The following is a 23,625-nucleotide window of genomic DNA, read 5'->3' as shown; positions in this document are numbered from 1 at the left end:
GGGTTTGAATCTCCTAACATGGACTCAAAGTCTCTGAACAAGGACTAATATGTAGTGAATGCATTTCATTGGCTTCTAATAAAGTCCATCATCTTACAAGGAACTTTTATATTAGTACATCATTTTGTTGATACCATCCCCATTGGGGTTTTCCGTCTAATCAAGGGTTTCCATAGTTAACACATCTAGTGTTATTGTGTATGTATGTCTTCTTATGGTTGTTGATTATATTATTTACATGCTTAATGATTAATAAGATATATAAGTGTTTTATTAGTTGGATAACTTATTTACCCCTGCCCCCTCTCAATTATCTTGGTGGACTTTACTTTCTAACAGTCTTCTCTACATAGTACAAAGATGAGCTAATGTTGAGGTGACTGAAAATGGTGAAAACTATAATTCATTTGAGTTCTTCTTTGAGCATTAATTGAGTTATTGCATTTGGAAAATGACCAATTTAATCTAAATATAAAGTGAGTTTAGTCCAAATGATTAGTCCATTGCATAGTCTTAATACTTTCTATTTATGCTATGAATTTGTAACATACAAGAGCAAATTTGTTTCTTGAATGCAAATGAATGATGTGCATGGAGAACTCTTCAAAATTTTGAGTCATTAAAGCATGCAGGGAACTGATCTAGGTGCTTTAAAAAAATTGCATAATTACCTTTATGTATCCTAATTGTTAGAGTTGATCACTATGCAAAAATGACAACAATATGTAGTCGCATAGACACGTTGGAAACTTTTGATGTGGCCCTCTTTACACAAATTATTGAACTTTGCAGTAGCAGTGCCTTAGTTATGTTGACAAGAATCTTGGAATTAACGTAGAGAAAAGGTGTCTATTTTAGATGCATGTTCCATAAAGTTTATAGTTGATCATTCAGGATTCTGATGACTAGAAAATAAAAGTTGTGAAATATCATATTGTTATGGCTTAATAACTGACTTTTTGACCACATGTGACTATTCTTCCTATGAGTGGATAAGCCATCCCTTTTAATTAGTTTTGGATCTTCCCTCTAGCTTGCATGTTAGCACTAAAGGGTATCTTATCTTTCAAATTTTATCTAGATTGGTGCACAACCATGTCCGTTGAGCTACAACATGAGTTACAACTGCTAGAGCTTATTATAGTTGATGATCATATTATATTATCATTTATAGTATCTGCAAACCATATTTTTTTGACAAATTGTAAACTATGAGAGTTTAGTATTTATCATATATTGTCTTCGTCAGGATTGGCCATTTATTTAGATTGTGTATGAGCATTTGTTTGTTCATGACTGCTTTCTCTTTCTCAATGGAGGGATTAAAATTAGTGGGCTATTTTAAATGAGGTTATTGAATAATCATAACTTAATGGCTTGGGTATATGAAACCATCTCACTTTCATGTTGAGAATCGAGAATAGGAGATTTCTTACAAACCTTATCCCTATTTTGGTATTGAGCTCTAGTAAAGAATTTAGTGTGTTTCATAGATGTATCACTTTCAAATTTTTTTGTCAGTAAGGTTTATAATTATGTTTTCTCTATCACACTAAAATGAATTTCAAGAGATCTAATGTTATAGAATAGGATTTTTGACACTTATTATCCACGGTAAGATGTATAATGGTTGAATATTTGAGTCTATAAAATCTTTAAAATTTGAGATTGTTGGCATCTTTTTGTTAATCTTTGAGCCATGACATGGTTATGAAGGTGTAGAATATGTCATTTTTCATGCAGTGTGACCATTCCATAAGGAAGGCAAATGTACACATCTAGAAACTGTAATTTCTATGAAGGTGATTTATTTTTTCTCTTTTTAATCCCCTTTCTCACTTGTGTATGTTGTTAATACTTAATACCATGGTTTAATTTATTCTAGTTAATAACTTTGAAATATATTTCAATGAATGACTTTTGTTTTTGTTTTTACAACATGCATTATTAGAATTGTTGGATACATAACTAAGGATTAGAGCCCAAAGGTTTTCGTGTATATTATTGACTTTTCATGAAAAACCTATAGCTAAAGAAGTTTCTTCTATCAATATACTAGGGATTTATCTTGGAGTGAGCAATTATACACTTTCTATAAAAGCTCTTTATGTTTTTAGGATATGCACTTCATGGAATACATTATATGTTATTAAAATTTAGGGTTAATGTTATTTACAGTTATTAAACATTACAAATGCCAGTACTGTTAATCAATGTTTATAGGTTAGTTTTTAATAAGTTTCCAATAGGAAGATTATTGGTTTAGCTTGTACGAAAATTGATGGCCTTAGAGGTCAATACATGTAATCATCTCAAATGTGTCAAGGATAGTCAAATGATTTTTGTGTTTGAGCCTATGGCTCACTTTACTATGAACTAAGTTTAATTTGTATTAAAGTAGATATTTTGTGAGATCTCTTTGCAAATTATCCCTTTCCAATCAAATAATAGGCAGTGTGGTTCATGTGCAAAGGCCTTTTCACATGATAGAATATATGTCCTTGTAAATAGTAAAACAATAATTTCACATGGAATCCTGCTATCAACTATCAATGGGTGTCTGAAAGGGTCACAAAAAAATGTTGTTGAATGTGAATTTTGTTTGAGGAGTGGCTTGTATTTTTGGTGCATTTATTTGTCCCATGTTGTGTAGTTATTTTTGCATATTCACACAACTATAAAAGTTTTTAGAAGTGATAGAATATAGACATCTTGTGCTTTTGATTTTCAACAAAAAATAATAATTTTTGTAGCAACTTCAATTTCCATCCAATAAGGCGTGTTTTGCATTACAAGATTGACAAAAGATTTCAAAAAGTATTGCTTATGATTTAAGATTTTTTAGTGATTTTAAAAATGACATTAAAGGAAATAGTAGTAAACAATTTCTTGAAAATGAGAAAGGTAAAAAGAAGCAAAATATAAATAAGGTCTTTGGGGTGGCTGGAAATTAGCTATTTTAAGTTTTTGGCTTATTTTTTCTACATCTTCCACATGAATTTGGAAGAAATATTTTGAATTCATAACAATTGTACATAAGTTGGTCTCTCTTGCTATTTAGGGATGAAATAAATATTAAGAGGAGGATTGTAGTGCAAAAGTTTAAACCACATATTTTTCCAAAGTGTTCAAAGCTAATTTCCTTTCAACTTGCATTTTTTGCAATAGGCAGGTCTCCAACTGTAACATTGCTCTTGTTTGACTTTCATTCTTTTCGATTTCTTTAAAATTAATAATTGGAGGATTGGGTGAGTAGCAAAGGAAAGGTAATCAAAACACTAGCCTTTAGTGGTGTTATTCTCTTAATAATTCTGTAAATGTTAATTAATGTTAAATTAATTTATTGACTTTTAGAATATTGAGGTCTAAAACTATTTTTAGGAAGTTTTACTAAAGAGTCTATATATGAAGTAAGACATCCTAAAATAACAAGAAATATCTAATATGCTTTATAAAATAATTATAGATTTCAATCTTTAGACAAGTTTAATCATTTTTCTAGAATGTTCTAATGATTGGGAAGATTTCTAACTTTTTTTTGTAATGAACCAAAAGAACAAGTGAAAAAATAATAATGCAAAAAGGAAGGGACAATATATTACAATCAAGGACTAAACTAGGAAATTCAATATTCACCATATTGAATATTGAAATCATCTCACTTGTGATTAAATATGTACACAAATAAGCTAATACAACAACATTTTAAACAAATTGTTAGAATGATTTAGAATAACTGAGAGGGAGAGTAAATCAGATATCCAAGGTCTAGATGTACCAATTTAACTTTTAATCACTTCAAATCTTTCAGATCTAAACATTCAATAGCTCAGTTTCTATAGTAGACAATCATTAACATAAATGTGCAATCCATTGTCCTAATTTTTATCAAACTTGTGAAGGACTACATAAGCCTCCAAACTAGGGAATGTCCAAGAAGATAGGAACAAAAGATGATCATGAAGAATGTCGTTGGTGCATGTAGAAGCTGCAAAGCTCTATCAAAAGTAATTATTGATCTGAAAAACCTCCACTGAAATAGAACTTGACTACGTAGAGAAGACTATAATCTGCATTGAATCAGGAGGCACACAAAAGCAAACAAATGAACTCGAAAATACAAATGACATGAAACACCAAAGCCTGAAGAGTTGATCAATTGAACATGGAAGGCTGCATCCAAAGCAGGAACGAAAAGAAGATTGTCTATATGGTAAATGATCCATCTCACCAAAATGCATAGGTACCCAACCATTGCATCCGCCTAGTACATAGGAACAAATATGGAATACATAGCTCACTCCATTGAACCAAGGAAGCATGAGAACCAATAGAAGAACACCCCCCCCCCCCCACCAAATCAAACACCAGTGAGGTGATAGGAAACTGAAAAAAGTGGGCCAAAAGAACTGCATGTCAAGGAACCATGATTAAGATGCACAAAAGAGTACATATGTGTGTACTGAGGTGATCAATCTTAGATATGTCATGTGGCTAATGTCATAAAAAGGAAACTCACTAGGCAAAGGAAGATGGAAAACAAAGGCAGAACATCAATGCCCCGTGGCACTTTAACCATGAGTAGTGCATGTATAATAAGACACAATATATAATGAATCCCAAGAAGATGATAATCTGCATCTGTAACGCCCCACTAGGGAACCCAAAAGAAATTAACCTAAAGTTTTACTAAGTTTTCCAAACATTATTATTTTTTAAATAATAACTTTAACAACAACAGATTAGTGGAAGCAATAACATACATATAAACACATAGTATAAAACATATTAAAATTCTTAAGGGTCCCATGACATTGAATCACATATAAGTTTAATTAATACTAAAACCAATTTATATCAATTCCACATTAAAGAATAACAAGTAAAAATCCATTTAAATAATATACAATTATCTTGAATGTCACTTGGCAGTAATCAAAATGCATAATCATCCACTGTACAGGTCATAGGGTATGAAAGGCTAAAAGAATATACATCATAAAAATAGATTACGTCATCTGTTAAGATCCATGAAATAAAATACAATACAATAGGTATAACCATCCATCATAGTACACAAGAACATAATGAAAGGAAATACATAATAGGGAACTTTAGCCACGACATCAAACTATCAAATCTTAATGGAAAAAGTAAAAAGCACTACCACTTGACCTCATGGTGACGAGTCCACTCTCACCGTGCTAAGGAGATAGTCTCAAGTCCCAAACAAGATAACAATACTAACAATCAAATCCAACATCTAGGTCAAGGAGAACCTAGAAGCAATCTAACTCAAGGTACCAAGACATAAATGAAATTTAAACCTAGAGGCAACAATGACACATAGGAAATCTACTATGTAAGTGGGCAAGTTTCGTCACATGATTCAACTCTAAGGTTACCTTGGCAACCTCACTGGACTTTGGCCCCTTAGTGACTCTATGTGGCACTAGTATTATTTTGTACTGAAAAGATATATTAATGAAGCAAGGTCGCATTCAAGAATCCTCTCTACTCCCATCCTGGCCTGTACTAGCACTCGAGGCATGGGTGAGGAAAAACAATGACTCTTATTAATTCATTTTACTCTCATTTAATGTAATATTATCACTTATTAAAACAACTTACAATGGGTTACCCAGGCAACCACTAGGGCTTCGGGCTCCATTGCAAGCCACTTCCCAACGTACACACGCATTACCTACTCTAGGCTCATAAAAAGTACAACTCATAAAATCACAATTTTCACCTCAACCCTTTACAAGCGACTGGAAAGCACCTAAAGATAAAACATAATAATCACCTTAGTCCTTTACAAGCAACTAAAAAGCACCTACAAACCAATCATAACAATCACCTCAATCCTATGCAAGCAACTGGAAAGCATCACAAGACAAATCACAATATCACCTCAGTCCTATACAAGCAACTGGAAAGCATCCAAAAGATAACTAATCAAAGTCTCAAAGGATACACCAAAAAAGTCACACTATTCACATCAATTCTACACAAGAAAATTGGAAATCAATAACACACCAATGATCAAAACTCATCATAGACAACATGTGACACATTGCCATGGTCAAGTATAAAAGATCGTATACATAACATCATCGCATAACAAAACCCCCAAGCCTCTGGTAAACATCTTGGTTTAGTCAAAGAACTAAGACAAAACCCAAAACCCAACATGAAAATACCACGCATCATAAAAAGTACATAGCAATGCCACTTTCATAACTCAATAGGTTTGAAAACACCAAAGTTTAATCTTCACTGTTAGTTTTCAAGTTTTCATTTTCGTTTTCATGCATAAGAGTTTAGTATACAAACAGGGTTTCAGTCAGAACCAAATTCACATTTTCATTTCATTTCATTTTAAGTCTTAGATTTACCAAAGTTTGCAATTTTCCCATTTTTACAAAATAATAATTATTTAATAAAATCAACACTAGATTTACATTAAATAATTTATAGATAATCTTATTGGTTTTTAATTTTAAAAAAAATCATTCCCAAAACTCGTAATTAAATAACGATCATTAATAATATAATTTAAAAAAATTAAATTAATTAATTAACAATTAATATTGATTTAATAACTAACAATAATGAACCACCAATATTAATTGAATTTAATTAATATTAAACTAAAAACTAAATTTAATTATTCACCAAAGTATAATTTTTTATATTAATTTTCAAATATTAAAAAAAATATACAAAAAAAATTATTTAAAAAATTTGCAATTTTAAAGGCCCGTCGGCCTACCTTTGAAAGGCTACCACAACAAATCTACTACGACCATAGTAGAGTACTATTGTTGTAGTAGGTCTGTTGCATATGCAACAGTAACTACTGCATGAGAAGGTAAGGGGAGGAGGTAAGGAGGGGAGGTGGGTTGTAGTGGCCCGCCTCCCACTCACAAATTTTTTTTTTCAATTAAAGCAAATAATTCTCCCCCCTTTCGTTTCAATTTTATTTATTTTTTATTTTTTTGATAAAATTATCACAGTAAAAGTTTTGCGGTGGTAATTTTATTAACACAAATACATATATTTTTAAAAAGGATTTCCCCAAAAATCTGATAGGAGAAATACACATGATTTAATCGTATCTGTATAAAACAATCAAAAATTTATTTTCAAACCCTAGTCATATCAAAATACAGATTCTCAAATATCTTTCCAACAAGGGTTTGCTAATTCACAAATCATATACATATAATCTCAACCACAAAGAATGATAAATATACAACGAAGGTTTCAACCCAATTTAAAACTCTGAAAGCAAATTTATCCAGACACGAAGAAGACATGAATTTGAAGAGCGAAAAACTATTGTGCAAATAATCCACAATATCCTACTTGAGTCTAATGCTAATACAACAAACACACGGAGCACGCAAGTAATCCCCTTTCTTCTAAAAACCTTCTTCTTGGAAAATTGCTCCTCCAAAACCTAGTTATCGAGAAATGAACTCTAAATCTCTATTAAAGAGTTTTTCCCCAATTCAGGGCTTTGATTGTGCAATCACACGAAAAGCCCTTTATCTTTTATTATTCTACTATATTTTAATTTTCATGCACAAGCTTTTTGCAATTAAATTTATGTTTTCTCTCTCTCTCTCTCTCTTATTAAACCGCGAGACATTTAAATAAAATATTTATTAATTTAACTAATAATATTATTTAGAGTTTATTAATTAAAAGAAAACTCCTAAATAAATTATTATTAAATTAAATAAATATAAACGCGCCAAAATTATAACATTAATCAAATCTTTTAAATTTAATTCTTTAATTTAATCAATTTCTCAATTAATTAAATATATTTAAATATTGATTTTTCTTTATAAAATTTCCATTAAATTAAATCATTAAATTGTATTTTAATATGATTTAATTATAACATAAAATCATCACAGATCCACAAAACCAAATATGACAATTCAACTGAAGACAAAGAACACAATCAAACTCCAGAGTCAAAATCATGAATTCAAGTCACTTGACAAATTCAGACAAGTAAATAACTTAGATACTTGTCCTATTTTCTAGGACATTTGGCCTAGGTTAGAATTTGGACTCAAGAATTTATCTCCCCTCTTTTACCATTGAGATACTGTGATAGGGTACGCTCATCCTGGCAATTCAAAGAAGTAGATACCCAGTACCTGCAATTTGCATAAAATCCATGCATGTACATACACATGTAATCTAAACTAAACAAACAATGGTGGGAAGTGGTACATCGTGTAGATCCCGACTAGCAGGTGACTATGACTCCCTCCCTTAATCATATCAGAAACATCATACGTAAAGTAAAACATACATGTACACCATACACATGCAAGTATTGGGTAAGTATCCATAAAAAGTGCATATGAATAATCCATCTAACTATCATCATGAGATAACTGAAAACACTATATACTGGCATCATCATCGAAAGAATAATCATGCATACATGAAATAACTAGTACCAAATTAATCTCATCATATAATCAACTGAGTATGAAACAATATCCAACAATCTGGAAATCAAATATCACTAATCATCAAACATAATTATAAGGCTGGCCTAAAAAGTTAGACAATACAACATGAAAAATCAACTAGTGGTATGTGAGATCCTACCATGACCTATCATAGCATAGTTGATAGTTTCATATTTTGACTATATTACTTTCATTATGTTGATATATTTAGACCTATCAAACATGGACAACATATCTTAACTATATTATGTGATAACTATAGATTATGATTAATTAGGAATATGATGATATTGGAAACAGTTTATATGCTTGTTATTAATAGATTGAGAAGACTATTATGTGGTATTACATTATAGATGTCATAATTTGATTTCTTTATTATATTGGCATGATTATATAATTAACGTGGATCTTAGTTTAAAATAAAATGAATGAGAAATAGAGATAGCATGATGTTTTGTTTTTCACACATGTTCTACAAATGCATATTTTCTTGTATGAGATAAAATTGAAAATCATTGTGTTACTAATGAAATTGTAAATCATTGTCTTGCTAGTTGATGCATGTTATGAATATGATTAATCTTGTTGATAGTGTTAATTATCCATGCTGAATTTATTTATATCTTTTCTTGGACTACTGATGCCTTGATCTAGTGTGCAAGAAATTAACCATGGAACCAATTCGGAGAACCAAGTTTGAACTATTGTAAATCTCTAATGCCAAGGATTCATCTAATGAAGAGACATAAATCTCATTGTATTGTGTTTAATTTGTAAATGTAGATTGAAGCATGATTGTTACAAATGTATTTTAATGTTTATTATTTTGTTCTCAATGGACATGTCAAGTGGACTTGTGATGTGGAGTAATTGTAGTGTCAATTGACACATGTGCAAGTGACATGTCTAAACAAGGACTTTTGAAATAAAACCTAACCTATATTAGATAACATATGCAAACCCCATGATTAAATGAGTCATGAGTTGATTCAAACCTCTTGAACCTGTAGATGAGTTAGAAGTGGATTTTTAGAGGGTTATATGGGATCCTAGGGGGTAGTTAAGGGCAAAAGAACCTACCCTAATTATGGTACCTTGGGTTAGGAGATGTTTTCTAGTAAAAAAGGTGACCATACCTTATTTATGAGTCTTAAAAGAGTTTACCTTTGAAGAGATATAAAAAGTGGAGTGTTAGGCAAGTCATACTTCATACCATACCCCTAGTCTTTATCCTAATTATGAGGGTGGGGGAGTACAAGGAGGATTTATGAGGGAAAAAAAGAAACCCATACCTCATTTATGAGAGTTAGATGGAAGAGGAAAGAACCCTTTTCAGGGAAGATTTGGTGACATTTTTGGGTGTTCACCCACTCTCCAAACTTGGAGACCACTAGGAGTTAGAGAGATTTTGGAAAGAGGGAGTTGTGTGAACAATTGGTGGGAAGTCTCAAGGGAGCTCTACTACAATTCTCATTGCCTTAAGCCTGGATTCTAGGTTGGTTATTTCACTTCCCTTGTTGTATAATTTGCATGTTATTTGTTGTGTTATGTGTTTTGTAGAGAGATGTTGATAGAGTGAAATGTTGTATTTGCAATGTATATGTAGTGTTGATGATGGATTGAAATGAGTCCTTGTGAAGTTTTCTTGTTGTAAACAAATGTAACCATAATGTTGAGTTTGTTATGTTTTTTGTGTTGTTATGAGTCTTGTAATGTTGGGTGTATAAGGCACACTCACCCTTGGGAGGGCAGAGTAGCCTAGGGTGAAGGGCATTTGACAACTCATTATGTGTAGAGCCTCTCCTTGTCTAGGAGAGTGGAAAATCATGGATGTATGGGCTCCATGTTGCCAAAGTTGTTTTAAATAGTTGGGGTGATAAGGGTTGATATGAATTGGGGGTGATAAGGGTTGGTGTGAATGAAAAATAAAGACAGGAGTTATTTTTATGTTGGCCTTGTTGTAGGCAACTTTATTTATGTTTAACTTTGGCTTTCTCCATATGGGTACTTTGTCCACCTTCACCCCATTTTTGGGTCTTAAATAGACCCTTTGTGAACAAGCCTTCGGTGGGAGTTTTGTGAAATTTTTTTGTGTTCCATTTCTGTTGTGTGTAAGTTTGTATGTCACCTGTTCAAACTTGGTTCTCCTAGCTCGGGGGTGGCCTTGTAAAGGCCTAGGTTGGGAGTTGAGCTTCCCATGGTTAAAATTGTTTTATTACAGGTTTTGTGAAGATTTGAGTCAAGGGAAAATGTGGGAAAGCAACCCGCATAATTTGGTCATCTTAATGAGCAAGTTTACTTGAAGAATTATATTGGAGGCCATGTAAACAAAGGAATTGTAAAATGTATTATGTATAATGTTTTATGTATTTTTCTTGAGTTTTTAGGAGAGCATGAAGATTGCGTATTTGTTTTACATTATTGAAGATGAATAATATTTGAGTATTTGCAAACATAATTGTAACTTATGTTGTGGAGTAAATTCTTTGTAAGGAATATTGTAGGTTCACTTCAAGACAGTTGTTAATACTTTGTTGTAACTTCCTTAGAGAGGAAATGGAAATTTAAATTATCTTCCTTAGTAAATATGTTATCATGTTTTATTTTGCTTTATTTGAATTATCTTAGATTTGGTATAGTTGTTATCTTGAAATAAAAGAAGAAGAAGAAAATTTGTTATTATATGAGTTTTGTAAAGCAAAAGCATTGAGGAAATAAAGATCATTTAAATTACAAAGTGTGTAATCATAATTATTATATTCTTGGTTAAAATAAATTTGATAGTATATTTAAAATAGTAAATCTGTCACTGAAATTAATAAACTAAATATTCTTACACTGAAATATTAATTGCTACAAAATATGTTAGATATTATTTTAACATCGAAATCGAATCTGATTTTTAAGTTAACATTTATTTAGAAATATTATAAAAAAACAATTACTTAATGAAATATGGCTTTTGTGGCAACTTGTATATAGAAATATTGGAAGATGTGTATTTCATAAAAAAGAACTGATTTGAGGCAACTTGCATATATAAACAAAACTAAGATTTGTATCTTATAATATCTGATTTTTGTGACAACATTTATAAAAAAATATTTTAAAGTTTATGTTTTATGTATTATCTGATTTTATGAATCAATGCATATAGGAAATATTATAGAAATCAATATTTTAAGAAAAATTATAAATTTAATTGCTTGGATATATATAAATAATATAAGTAATAGGCTTAAATTGATATTATTACAAAAAAAACTAGATAACTAAATATATCAGATATATTAATTAAATATATTATATATATAGGGTGTATCACATTTGATTATAATATTTTATAATATATATATATATATATATATGAATAAACCTATTTTCAAATAAATAAATAAAATTAAAAGTTTAAAAAATAAAATTTATTATTATTTTCTTTCAAACCCTAAGGTGAAGCCTGTTGTAGGGCTATGAGCGGGAGCCATCGCGACACCCTTGGGAGGGCTGCAGACGACTGAGTCACCGCAAATCCCTCTTTGCGGGCCGCAGACGGCTAAGGCACCGCAAATTCCTCTTTGAGGGCTGTGGCCGGCTATGAAGCCTCTTGGGTTGAGCCAGAGTCACACAACTAGGGAAGAGTGGAGAGGGAAGACAAAAAAAAATTACAACTCTCTGTAGTTTTTAAAAAAGTAAATAATAAACAAATAAATAAATCTATACTAAAATAGATTTCATTAATGGCATGATGGAAAGAACTAGAGATCTACTAATCTGCACAAAAAGATTACAAATCTATCAAACCCATTAAATAAATAGATCAATGAAACCCTCACTAGCAACAAAAATGTATACAGATTTAACAAACCCCATTAAAATCCATGATTAACCTGCAACAAGATGGGAGAGGAATAAGAAAGAAGAAGGGGGAAATAAAGTAGATCTTTCAGCTTCATTCTTCAACCTTCAGCAAACAAGCACAACCATCAAACAAGAAAAGCCATTAGGGTTAGATCAAAAAGAAAAAAAAAATGAAGTGTAGAGGCAAAATGGAAGAAATGAAAAAGGATAGGCTTTTTTTTCTTTTTCATCCTTTTGGAAAGCCTATTTAGGGTTGAATGGAGAAGACAATATTTTATTTCGATCTCTATGACCTTCCTTTTCAAAAAACAATAACTTCACTTTAAAATGTATATTTCAGTAAGGTAAATTCATATTATTTTATTTAAGAATTGAAGGGGTTCAAATTTAAAAGTACAAAAGAATGATTTAAAATGTTTTAAACTATTTAAGTGGGTAGAGTGATTTTCTAAATATTTTTATCAAATGGTAATTAGAAAAAAAAGAGAGGGACTTCTCTATTGGTAATTTAAATGATGTTGTTTAACATAAGTGTTAAGATGTTTGTTTAATTATAATATTTTAATATTCTATAGATTATTTTATTATGGTAGTTAGTTGATGTGGAATTAAAATAGTATAGCATTAGTCTTTTATTAACTTAATATTGTACTTTAATTGAATTAATATAAATCGATATTTATTAAATAAATAAAGTAAAGTTTAATTAATTTATGTTCAAATGTTGTATTATTAGTAAATTGAATATTTGGATAAAATGGTTAGACATTTTTTTTAAAAATTAATTAAATACTCAAATAATCTTCCAAATGATTAATGTTATTAAATGATTAAATACCAAAAGACAATTAAACTTGTGGACTTTAAAAGTTTACCTGATAGACCTTAGTGAATCTTTAAGTCTTGACTTAAATATTAACCTACATGTAATTATTTATTCTAAGTTAAATGAACCCATGGAAGGGAAAACTATCATGAGATTAAATAAAATTAAATAATCTGATGTACAAATCATGTAGGGTTATTTAAGCTAATTAGATTAGTAATGTTGGTTAGTTATTTTATATGCTTGTTCAATAGGTAAACCTTAGTGTAATGCAAAGTTATATCTTTTATATGTTAAACTCTAGAATAACCTAGGGATAGAAACCTTGACTTTGAGATTGATAATCATAACCTTGTTCAAACTTCCATCATAACATATTGTCGAGGGATGTTGGCTATGTTGTGTTAGTGGGACAATTACACAATTACCACTAGTCACGATACCCCTCACATCACAATCATATTAGTAAAAGTTAACTTTCCTAATAGTCACATTCAATCAATATTACAATGGAACAAATAAATTTAGTGAGTTTAAAGTCCAAAAAAAAAATTGTTGGTGTGTTTTAGCCCTAATTTTTGGACATGACAAGGTAAGCATTACAACATGAGTGTCCTCAAATGACACTGCTTGAATTAGAAGGCAAAACAAGGCAAAACAACTGAGATAAAAGTACAGATGCAATATGGTACTTTATCTTAGTGTATTTTCAAGAATACATACAAATAGTGTCTAAATAGACATGAGGAGACACAAGACTAATATAATAGATATTATAAGTCATGACGAATCATCTGAAGCAATAAAATTGATCCTCAGACCTTAAACAACCAAGATATCTACTAGAATGCAAAAATGCAAAAGACTAAATAGAATGTGCTTGGAGTAGAATTTGAAAAAACAACTAGCATCACTGGAAAGAGCTTGGAAAGACCTTTCCAATGATTTAAAGAATTCCTAAGTCGGAGATTGAATGCTCAAGATATGCCTCCTGGAGTGCAAAATTTTACCCCTAGCTTTGATAGAAAAAAATCCACCAAAAGATAATCAAAATTGAAAACTAACTATACCATTGTGATGGGCTTGGAACTAGCTTTCTGATGATATATTGTTTTTGGAAAACAGAGTCTGTATGCCTGATATATGAGCAAACACGTGAAGGTTGGTCAAAATTGGGCCTAAAGGGGTGACAAGATATATTGATGTAGTGCTGATGTTAGCAAGTGGCAAACATAAATTTGACGATCAAACGACCGTCGAGGCAAAAAAAAGCCAAAAAATGACCCCTGCTAGAAAAAAAATCCAACCATCAAAAACATGTGCCAAATCAAAGAGCTTGTGCCAGAAAAAAAATCTGATGGCCAATTGGACATTCCACATGTCAAATGAAGATTCATTGGTGGGAGAAAAAAATAATGGCCATGCAAGACAAATCATCCGAGCATATCAAAACATGCATTCAAAATATGTGCAGTCAAAGTGATCACATAAAACATAGTTTTCAAAATAAATATGGTGGACTTTGAAGAAACTACCAGAACATGCTTGAAACCACTTGTCTTCAAAATGAAAAAAACATGGATCAAGGCTCTGATATTGAGCCATGTGGTGGAAGCAAGAGAGGATCGCAATTGGGTGCTCAAACAAAGGAGCATAGTTTCCCATGAAGACCATCGAAATGAACTCCAAGAAAATCCACCAAAGGAAAACCACCCCTAATCACATCACAAAACTAGACTCAAAACACATAAATTGCCTTCATAATTGCCAAGGAAAAATACAGTTCCAAGAATATCCACCGTTGACTTGGGAAGAAATGAGGCTTTAGCATAGAGTCCAACGTAAGGGTGTGAGATGACTTGGAAATCAATGGACTCTCCCTCCAATGAAAAATAATGCATGGATAGGCTTAAGTTGGTGGACGCATTGATGGGAATGCAAACGGTATTTGGAGGGCCCATAACTCCACACCAAACTGTCACTTCATTTGCCAAAAATCACAGGCTAGATTTTGAAAACCACTTCTGTTCCAAAATTGAACATGCACTTCAAAATGGGTGTGAAATTTGGATTCAACCATCATGTAAAAACCATGCTATCATGATTTATGGGTGCCACATCCCTGAACTCTCATGAGCGGATGTGCCAAGCTAACAAGGACAACTTGAATGGGAATCTCATTCACAAAACAACCCCACCATCCAAATCGCCTCCCTGTCCATCAACAAAAAAAAGATGTCTCCCTCCAAACTACTCCACCATCCATGCTCACAAAGCCCAAGGTAGGAGTCCATTCACCAACGCAAGGAAGGACATACAAAAACTAAGGATGTCCAAGGAGCTCGGTGTGGCCTCCAAAGGCACTCATGTCGCAAGGGTCCACTGACAGAGATGGCAACCCATTAACTTGCATCCACCAAACAAATGTCTTGTGTTTAAAAAACACATTTGCCTCTCTGTTTGTGTTTGATTTTTTTTGAAAAAATAAAAAATCACAACAAAACAAGCAGGTCCAAAAAAATGGGACCCATGCTTGGAAAAAAGAAGACCAGGCTCTTGGTAAATGAGGGAACACATAATAAACCTCCAACCAAATACGTATCATTCTCCTTCAAATCAGGTGCTCAGGTTAATAAAGGGCCTACATTTATTCAACTTAAGGTGATAAGTCACAACCCATTCATATACCTCTACTGCAAAAAAAAATTAAATTAAAAAAAATTAAAACCAAGCCAAATCTCTCATAAATAGAACATGGGCATGAAGATCTGGAGCTTTGATACCATGTTTCTATGCATGTTCTCCAACGTCACTTCTCTTGATGGGTTCAATGTTGAAGATAGTTTCAATTTTATTTTTTGGGTCATATTCACACTCTTCACGTACTTCTAAGGCATTTTCTTTTTTGCATTTGTGATGGTGAGTGTTTTGTCTTTTCTTGACAAATCCATTTTTAGCACATGCACCCTTTCTTGGCCACTAGTTGTTTTAACTTGACATCGACCCTTGGTTTTCTGGCACATGTTTCCCATGACTAGATTTTTTCGATAAGGGTCCTTTTGCTGGCATTTTTTTTATACCTTGAAGGCTATTTGACCATCAAATTTGGGCTCATCATTTGCTGACATCAGCACCATGTCAGTACTGCATCAGCATATCCTATCACCTCTTTAGGCTCTTTTTGTACCTACCTTCACATTTTTGCTCATATCTCAGGCATATGAACTTCATTTTTTGTAAACAAGATATCTTTGGAAAGTTGGTTCCAAGACCATCATAGTGGTATAGTTAATTTTCAGTTTTGATGCTTTTTTTATGGCCTTTTCTCCTATCAAAGTCAGGGGTATAGTTTTGCACTCTAGGAGACATATCTTGAGCATCTGATCTTCAATTTGGGAATTCTTTATATCGTTGGAAAGGACTTTCAAAGCTCTTTTTAGTGATGTTGGTTGTTTTTTCAAATTCTACTCTAGGCACATTCTATTAAGTCTTCTGCATTTTTGCATTCTAGTGGATATCTTTGTTGTTTCAAGTCCGAGGATCAATTTTATTGCTTCAGACAATTCATCATGACTTATATTAGTCTTATGTCTCTTCTGGTCTATTTAGATATCATTGTATACATTCTTGCAAATGTTGAGAACATGTGTCTCAACCTTGCAATCTTTTTCTGGAAAATTCCAGAATTTATTTGTGGAAGTTGTCCACTTGTTTATATCTTGGAAAAGAGTGTATAAAATACCAAAAGGTGCCCAGTCCATAGTAGAATATAGAAGGGTCATTTTTAGAGCATAGTTAGCTTGTTTTATGACTTTTATGGGGATCTAAACTAAGTGACAAAATTATGGACGGGATTACTATTTTAACCTGGTTGTTTTTTCATCTTGGAAATGTAAATGCCAAAGATGGGTAACATGTGCCATGGTAGTTTTGCCCATGGTTTTGTAAAACCACAAGTGGTTTCTAGGTTGTAAAATCACTATAAAAGGAGGGCTTGGGGAGGTGTTTGAGTCATTGAGTTTTTGCAAGACTAGTGCTAGAAGAAGTCTCTCTGAGTTTGAGTTGTGGTGATGCACTCCTATAAGAACTTACATTACAAGTATATTGTAATCTTCTTGATTTGAGAATACATTGTGCAGGTTTTAGAGGGTGGGGTTTTTCTCCTGAAAGGGTTTCCCCCTGGTAATCACTGTGTTATGTTTTCATTGTTATTTTGATTGTGTTTTATTATGCATTTCTTGAGATCTTTGTGATATTTAAGTTAAAATTTGCATAATCGTCCTCTCAAGATTAGCGTAGGAAGCATTTTCACATACCTTTGCTTCTTTACAAGTGGTATCAGAGCCTAGCCAATTTTGGTTCTATTTTTTGGGTACATGGTTTTTTGAGCTAATCAAGGTTTGAGTGGGAGGTTGTGTAGAGTATTTCATTTCTGTGTTGTAGGATTGAAAAGATGGCAAGCGTGTCAGGGAGAATTGATGTTGAAAAGTTTTTTGGCACAAACTTTGAGATGTGGAAGCTGAAGATGGATGATCTGTTGACTAATTAGAATCTATGGGATGTGATTGATGAGAATAAGCAGAGGCCCACATATCCAAATTTAGCCACACAATATGATGTGACAAATAGAAAGGCTAAAGGTCTCATCAGATTGTGTCTTGTTGACTCTATTCTGATAAATATCCATGAAGAATCTACTGTGAAGAAGCTTTGGAAGAAGCTAAATGAGATCTATCAAGATAAGTCACTTGTAAACAAAATTTTCTTGAGGAAGAAGTTGTACTCCTTGAGAATGGAAAAGGTGGACAAATTTATGAGCATCTAGAAAGATTTAATATGTTGGTGACTCAGGGGACCTCTGTCGGGGTGCTAATGGATGAAGAAGGATGGTGCCAAATCTTGTTATGTTCATTGCTAGACTCATGGGATAGCCTTGTCATGGCCATAGGGAGCACTTCAATTGTCTTGAAGATGGAGGATGTTGTTGGTTCTCTACTTTCTAAGAAGATGAGAAGGAAGGTCTCTTTGAATGCCAAAGAGGCTTTGAGTGTTCGAGGAAGACCAAAAGAAAGATGCAAGAATGAAAAGCAGCATGGTCGTCCTAAGTCCAAGAATAAGGGGAGATCAAAATCTCTTGGTAAGTCCAAGGAAATCTATTGGAATTGTGGCAAACTTGGACACTTTTGAAAGGACTGCAAAGAGCAGAAGAAAAAGAAGAAGAAGAAGCAAGAATTTGATTCTAAGTCCAAAAAGGAAGATGGAGATGCTTTCATCGCAGCCTTGGCCACTCATGCAGGTGAAAATGCATGGTTAATAGACTTAGGTGCATCTTTCCACATGACTTCTAATAGAAATTGGTTTAGTAAGTATGAAAATTTTGATGGTGGTAAGGTGTATTTGGGTGATAACTCAGTTCTTGATATTGTTGGTTGTGGAAGTATTCTTGGAAATTTTCTAATGGTAGAATTAGAAGATTTGATGGTGTCTTGAATATCCCAGGACTAGCAAGGAATTTTTTATCTATTAGTAAGCTAATAGATGTGGGTGTGCATGTACAATTTTCTGAAGCAAGTGTAAAAATGGTAAGAGGTGCTATGGTGATAACAAGAGGAAGCAGATTGGGTACATTGTACCAACTTGATGCATGCACAGTTGAGTGCAATAGTACTTCTGATAAGATTGTAAAAAAGACTACTTAGTTGGAAAGGGAGAGGGTTTCTCTTTCAATAGATGGTTGTAGATTTTGGGTACCCAAGAGTGCTCTATGTATCGAATCAAAGTTGCCTACAGAGAAGACCATGTTATGGCACCAGAGACTTGGCCACATAGATGAGAAGGGTCCATGGACCTTGAAAAATAAGAACATTATTGATGGGTTGAATGATTGCAATCTTGAATTTGATTTTTGTGAGCATTGTATCTATGGTAAACAAAATTTCATTGAATTTTACTCGAGTTCTCATAAGTCCTCATGTATTTTGGATCTAATCCATTCAAATGTATTTGGTCTTATTGATGTTCCTTCTATTGGTAGATCAGTTTATTATGTTTCTTTCATTGATGATTTAAGTAGAAGAATATGGGTTTATTTTCTAAGGGGTAAAGTTGAAGCTTTCAATCGTTTCAAAGAATTTAAAGCAATGGTTGAGTTGCAAACTTGAAAGAAAATAAAATGTTTGAGAAATGATAATGGTGGTGCATTTTGCTCCAATGATTTTGACACATTTTTTAAAGATTGTGGTATTAAAAGAGAGAAGACAACTCCATATTATCCATAGCATAATGGAGTTGCAAAAAGAATGAACAGGACCTTGATGGAGAAGGCTAGGAGTATGCTGAGTGGTGCTGGACTAGAACAAAAGTTTTGGGTTGAAGCTATAGTCACTGCCTGCTACCTGATAAACAGGTCTCCCACATCAACTCTTGTTGATAAGATGCCAATGGAAGTGCAGTTAGGCCACAAGCCTTCACTTAGACATCTAATAATGTTTGGTTGTGAAGCATATGCTCATGTGCCAAAGGAGAAGTGGACAAAATTGGATAACAAAGTTGTTAAATGTATTTTCATCGGATACAACTATGGTGTGAAAGGATACAAGCTTTGGATTCCTATTGAACAAAAGGTATTTAATTCAAGAAGTGCTATTTTTAGAGAAACTAAGCCTTCTTCTATTACAATGCAGCTAGAACAAATAGAAGAAAAGAAATATTTGATCGAACTACCTGTTACACTGGAGAAAGTTGAATTGAGGCCTTTAGAAAGATGAGAAATTGAAGAGAGTTCTATGAGTTATGAATCATCAGAGGAAGAAGAGGTACTTGAAGTTGAACCTAAACTAGATATTGTTCAAAGATCTACTAGAAAAATGAAACCACTTGAAAGGTATGTGTATTCTCATAATGATTGGAGATGCACATTTGCATTGAATGGTAATATTAATGAACCAAGATCTGTACAAGAGGCTCTTGGTATGAATGATTCAGAGTCCTAGAAAATAGCCATGGATGAAGAAATGACAACTCTTAAGAGGAATCGAACATGAGACCTTGTACCATTGCTTGAAGGATGAAAGCTTGTTGGTTGTAAATTGGTGTTCAAAAGGAAGATGGGTTCAAATGGAAGCATTGAGAAGTATACAACACGTTTGGTTGTAAAAGGTTTCTCTTAGGTTGAGGGAGTAAATTATGGTGAGATTTTTTCTCTAGTAGCCAAAATGACATCCATGAGATTTTTGCTTTCTATTGCAGCAATTTATGATCTAGAGATCGAGAAAGTAGATGTGAAAACTACTTTCCTTCATGGAGATTTGGAGGAAGAAATTTATATGACATAGCCAAAGCACTTTGTGGTGAAAGGTAAAAGTCATTTGCTCTGTAAATTGAAGAAATCCTTGTATGGTTTAAAATAGAGTCCTAGGATGCGGTACCAAAAGTTTGATACATATGTATTGAGTTTGGGATTTGTGCGATCCAAATTTGATCACTATATGTACTACAAATCTAATGGTAATTATTTCCTGGTTATTGCCTTAAATGTTGATGACATGTTGTTTATTAGCAAAGGAAAAGGTTTGATTGCAATATTAAAGTCTTAGCTCTCAGCAAAGTTTGAAATGAAAGATCTTGGTGCAGCTAGGGACATTCTGGGAATGGAGATTATGAGAGATAGAAAAAATAGAAAGCTTTGGCTAGGCCAGAGTAAGTAATTTGGTACTATTCTGAAAAGATTCAATATGCGACATTCTAGACCATTGAGTGTTCCTATTACAATGGTAACAAAGCTTTCTAGCTCATAGTGTCCTACATCCCCATTGGAGATGGAAGAGATGAGTCAAGTACCATATCAGGGTGCTATTGGAAGTTTGATGTATGCTATGGTTTGTACAAGACTAGACATTTCCTGAGTAGTGGGAGTACTTTCCCATTATATGTCTAATCTAGGAAGAGCACATTGAGATGTAGTAAAAAGAGTTTTCAGATACTTGTGGGGTACCTCAGAGTACTCTATATGTTTCCATGGAATAGGAAATGAGCATTCCTTAGATATTCAAGGCTATGTGGATTTTGACTGGGCTGGCAATGTTGATAGAATAAGATCCACTAGTGCATATGTATTTACATTATTTGATGGTGCAATCAGATGGATGAGCAAGTGACAAGTTGTGGTCACTTTGTCCACTACTGAGGCAAAGTATATGACAACTACTCATGCCTGCAAGGAAGCCATTTGGCTAAAGAGATAATGTTTAGATATAGAGTTCAAATAGGGTACATTAATAATTTATAGTGGCAGCTAGAGTGCAATTTGCCTAGCGAATAACCCAACTTTTCATGTTAGGACCAAGCACATTGACGTACAATATCATTTCATGAGAGATATGGTTGAGGATGGCAGGTGAAGCTGGAGAATATAGAGACTTTGGTGAATGTTGCTGATGCATTAACTAAGCCCGTGAGCACAAAGAAGTTCAGATGGTGTTCAGAGTCTATGGGCCTCTCGGCCCCTAGCAATTAAGTCCATGATATTTTGGATCCCCTAACTCTTGCAAGGTGTTTGAAAAGTGGGAGAATGTTGAGAACATGTGTCTCAACCTTGCAATCTTTTTTTGGAAGATTTCAAAATTTCTTTGTGGAAGTTTTTCACTTGTTTATATCTTGGAAAAGAGTGTATAAAATACCAAAAGGTACCTAGTCTATAGTAGAATATAGGAGGGTCATTTTTAGAGCATAGTTAGCTTGTTTTATGACTTTTTATGGGGGTCTAAACCAAGAGACAAAATTATGGACAAGATTACTATTTTAACCTAGTTGTTTTTCCATCTTGGAAATTTAAATGTCAAAAATGGGTAACACATGACATGGTAGTTTTGCCCATGGTTTTGTAAAACCACAAGTGGTTTCCAGGTTGTAAAATCACTATAAAAGGAGGGCTTGGGGAGGTGTTTGAGTCATTGAGTTTTTGCAAGACTGGTGCTAGAAGAAATCTCTCTAAGTTTGAGTTGTGGTGATGTGCTCCTTTAAGAACTTGCATTGCAAGTGTATTGTAATCTTCTTGATTTGAGAATACATTATGCGGGTTTTGGAGGGTGGGGTTTTTCTCCCGAAAGGGTTTCCCTACGATAATCAATGTGTTATGTGTTCATTTTTATTTTGATTATGCCTTATTATGCATTTCTTGAGATCTTTGTGATATTTAAGTTAAAATTTGCATAACCGTCCTCTCAAGATTAGTGTAGGAAGCATTTCCACACACCTTTGCTTCCTTGAGATAAAGTGCCATATTGCATATGTATTTTCATTTTAGTAGTTTTGCCTTGCTTTTCCTTCTGATTTGAGCAGTGCCATTTAAGGACACTCATGCAGATTATTGTATTCTTGGGATTCATTATATCTTGTGCCTTATTGTACACACACTACTCATGATTAAGGTGTCATGGGGGGTTGATGTTTTGCCTTTGTTTGTCATCTTCCTTTGTCTAGTGAGCTTCCCTTCTATGACATTAGCCTCATGATGTGTCTGAGATTGATCATCTCAGTACACACATATGTACTCTTTTGTGCATCTTGATTATTGTTCCTTGACATGTAGTTCTTTTGGCCCACTTTTCTAGTTTCCTATCACCTCACCCATGTCTGCATTAGGGAGGTTCTTTTGTTGTTTCTCATGCTTCCTTGGTTTGATGGAGTGAGCTATGTATTCAATATTTGTTCATATGTACTAAGTGGATGCAGTGGCTGGGTACCTATGCATTTCAGTGAGATCAACTCCATAGCTCCCAAGAATTACATGCATATAAACACCTGTCACAAAAAAGAGAGAAGCAAAAAGCTATGGAGACTAGAATTCCCAGATCCATAAATGAGACATTCTTGATGCACAAAAATATATTCCTAATATCAAAACTAAAAATATCTTACAATGAGAGACTATCCTTATAAAGGAGATAAAAACCCTAAAAAGGTCTAATCTAGGTTGCATCATAATAATTAATAAAAAAATGAATTATTAGATGCCTAAAGTTTAGCTTAAGAAAAATAGAGTTAATTAGGAAATATCTAATTATTCTAACACTTTAAGTTCCTAAATCTTTTGCTCTTTTGCTTGGTCAAGCATACACATTTGGTCATTCTTTGATCACTTCTTCTAGGTTTCAATACAACTATCTTCTTCACTTAGGTTATGATTAAACAATCATTGTATCTTTTCAAAGTCTAACTAATCAAGTGCCCATTGTAATTCCTCATAACTCAACCTTTCCTCTAGGTCCTTTTGTTATGTCCATCTTCTCAAAACGTCTTCATCAATCATCTTGATATGGCACTCAAATCAGATAGAAAATTGTCTTACCAATAAGGTTTCACATCAATGACAACATAACAATTGTCTCAATTATAGTTTTCGACAATCTCTCTCTTTGGCACTAAGGGAAACAC

This window comes from Cupressus sempervirens, chromosome 7 (assembly GCF_028749045.1).
Source record: "Cupressus sempervirens isolate cs-2001-9-10 chromosome 7, ASM2874904v1, whole genome shotgun sequence".
NCBI lineage: Eukaryota > Viridiplantae > Streptophyta > Pinopsida > Cupressales > Cupressaceae > Cupressus > Cupressus sempervirens.
Note: the sequence above shows the minus strand (reverse complement) of the source record.